Genomic DNA, 3,033 nt, shown 5'->3' on the forward strand with positions numbered 1-3,033 from the left:
TGACGATATCTAAGTATGGGTTTCCGTTCGTGGGACCTGTACGAGTATCCCCTGTTGCAGAACACGACCAAGCACTCGTGGGCCATTAAGACCGCGACCCAGCTCGAGAAACCGCGATACGTCGTCTTTGCTCTGCAGACGGGTCGGAAGAATGTCATGTCTGCCGACACAAGCCGATTCGACGATTGCAACTTGACCAACGTAAAACTCTATCTAAACTCGGAAGTTTATCCGTACGACGATCTGAATTTGGACTTTGGCAAACACAGATGGGCGATTCTGTACGATATGTATGCGCGTTTCTGCAAGGGCTACTACGGATACGAATATCTCGAGCCGAGTCTCACCGTCTCGACTTTTCTACGTAACGGCCCGTTCGTGATCATCGATTGCTCCCGCCAAAACGAATCCGTCAAAAACGCCACCGTGGATGTCAGAATAGAATTCGATTGCATGGAGAACGTACCGCCGAATACCTCCGCGTACTGTCTCATCATACACGACCGCGTGATTGAGTACAACCCGTTGACGAACGTGGTGCGCAAAATAGTCTGAGTGTTCGCGGCAACGTCGACGTGAATATTATTTTCTCTCTCTTTCCATCACTCTCCAATACAATTATTTAAAGGGGCAAGGGATGGAGGGAGGGGGAGGTATAAATCAGAGTGTCACGAGACGGTTTGCAGAGTTGCATGTCATTCCTCTCGATTGACACATCGACGAGGTAGATAGAGAGATATAGAAATCTCGTCATGTCTGTACCAACGTTCGTGGACCTGCAAGGATTCCTCGTCGGGATGAAATTTGTCGTGAAGGAGGTGGCGGTGCTGAGAAAAGGTTGCGTTCTGACGCATCATATCTTTACGTACCCCATGCCGTGGAATCTCCTCACAAAATCGGACAAATCGTGCGCTACCTGGTTGATTCACAATCACCATGGATTACGATGGGAAGACGGAAACGTACCGTACAGCATGGTGAAACGCCTGATTACGTCGGCCGTCCTTGGTATGGAAGAAGAAGAAGAAGAAGAAGAAGAAGACGACGAGATGCCGACTCTCGTGTACGTCAAGGGATGCCAGAAACGAGAATGGCTGGTGGATCTGCTGGAGAATTATGCGCGAAAAAACCTAATCGTCGAGACTCTGGACGCGCATTACGAAGATATCGAATCTTTGAATAAACTAGATGACACCAATACTATGCGATGCGGAAAACATGAAAAGAATTGCGCGTTACAAAATGTAATAAAACTATTTAATTGGTGGTCGCGCGCGACGCCATAAAGATTTGCGATCTTTTTTTTAATAAATAAATTATATATAACTTCTTTGTTTTCTTTCTTACTCCCCCTCCCCTCCCCTATCATCACCGTTAGAGTAGGCTTTACTTCCCTCTCTCCTAAAAAAATTCACTGCGCAGTTCTATAAACATTAATTCCCCCTCCCGCTCCCCCTTCCCCCACCACCACATCATTACTTTTTGGAGTTGTCGCGTATACTCGAGTAATTTCAAATGAGCAGTCTTGTCGCGATCGCTTGTACTGACGGACAACCTCTCAGAGCCTAAAGAGCGAAAGAATGTTCTCCTTTGAAGGATGCAACAGCAGCAGCAGCAGCAACAACGGTGCAAAACGCGTGAATGCCGTGAATTATTACGTGCCGATTCACAACGTTGAAACTCAAACGTATGAGGCCAGATGCAATAGGTAAGTTTCGTTTGAGAGATAATTAACATATAGAGTCTTCCCCAGTTTTTTTATATCTTTACATATTGTAATACTTTCGAAAAAAATAAAACTATTTTCATTTCTTTTATCCAGCATTTCGGGGGACCGTCGCGCGGTACGTATACTCAGCAGACGATACGCGCTGACAGCTACGGGATACAAATTCCTCGAAATTGGCATCAACGTGGGTCCACCGAGCTATGTGGAGATCGCCGTTGGAGATCATCGAGGAAAGGAACTGCTGTTGTCTCTCGAATCGTGGAAGGCACTCTACGAGCAACGACGAAATATTCAAAATTTCTTTCGCAACGATTTCAAAGATATCCATAGTTTTATAAATGTTGGACCGCTAACGGTGAGAGTTTGTATGACGGTTAATAACATCAAACTCATACGTCTCGAATCTGTAAACGTACGCTTGATGATGACCGAATCGACGTTGCATCGTATGTTCGATCTCGATCGGTGCATCGAAGCGAGATTCGATCGTTTGGTCAGAATCCTTGCGGCGGTCGATGAAAAATTTGCGCAGTTCTCCGATATCGCGTCCACCGTGACGGATCTCAGGGAAGCGTCGAATGCAATATACGCTAGCGATGCGTTCAATACGAATCAGCTCATCGATTGTGAGCTCGCAGCTTTAGTTTTTTAGCACGTAAGATATATTATGTAAAAAGAAAAGTTAAATAAACAGGTTTTTTTACATCTAAAAACGAACGATGTATTTTCTTTGCGTGCATGTCCTTCCCTATACCTTACTTTTATCAAATGTTGTTTACAACGAACATGATCCGACAGGTTGATCTTCGTCCCGATGATGTCATTTTTTTTCTTTGTCTTTTACGTATTGCGTAGATAGATTGTCTATTCTACGCGATAACCACCCCCTTTTCCTAGAAATATGTTGTTTACGTCGAATGTGTCCGGACAGGTTCGATTGTTTAGTCTACGCGATAACACCCCCTTTTCCTAGAAAAAAAACATTTGCTCACGACGAACATGTCCCTACAGGTTCGATGCGTTATCGGGTCGAACATCGTCCCGATGACGTCATTTCTTCCTTTGTTTTTTTCACGTACTGCGTAGATGGATTGTTTTCTTTAAGTATAAATCATACTATATTTTCTTCGAGCGCATTTCTATTCGAGCCGTATATGCGACGTCCGCTGGAGCATCGGTTGCACGAATTGGTAATCAAATATTGCATTGTCGCATATCATAACATAGAAGCGAGGTGCCGCGATGTTCCGGCAAACCTCGGCGCTCGCCTTTGTAGTGCGAGACATATTTTGTCTTACGACTAT

This window comes from Temnothorax longispinosus, chromosome 5, assembly GCF_030848805.1.
Source record: "Temnothorax longispinosus isolate EJ_2023e chromosome 5, Tlon_JGU_v1, whole genome shotgun sequence".
NCBI lineage: Eukaryota > Metazoa > Arthropoda > Insecta > Hymenoptera > Formicidae > Temnothorax > Temnothorax longispinosus.